We start from the raw sequence: 477 nt of genomic DNA, 5'->3' as shown, positions 1-477 counted from the left end.
TTTGAGCTGGGTTCACACTACGTATATATCAGTCAGTATTGTGGTCCTCATATTGCAACCAAAACCAGGAGGGGATTAAAAACACAGAAAGGATCTGTTCACACAATGTTGAAATTGAGTGGATGGCCACCATTTAATGGCAAATATTTGCTGTTATTTTAAAACAACGGCTGTTGTATTGAAATAATGGCAGTTATTTACTGTTATATGGCGGCCATACACTCAATTTCACCATTGTGTGAACAGAGCCTTTCTGTGTTTTTAATCCACTCCTGGTTTTGGTTGCAATATGAGGACCACAATACTGACTGAAATATATACGTAGTGTAAACCTGAATGTAATGTAAAATACGTAATCCAATATCATCTAATGACCTAAAGTGTAACCATGGATACTTTGCTGAGAGGTACTTTATTGTAGAGCAATGCTATCCTTAAAAAGCATACTGCACTGCATCTGAGCCAGGTTTATCTACA

Source organism: Dendropsophus ebraccatus, chromosome 4, assembly GCF_027789765.1.
Source record: "Dendropsophus ebraccatus isolate aDenEbr1 chromosome 4, aDenEbr1.pat, whole genome shotgun sequence".
NCBI lineage: Eukaryota > Metazoa > Chordata > Amphibia > Anura > Hylidae > Dendropsophus > Dendropsophus ebraccatus.
This window is presented reverse-complemented; position numbering follows the sequence as displayed.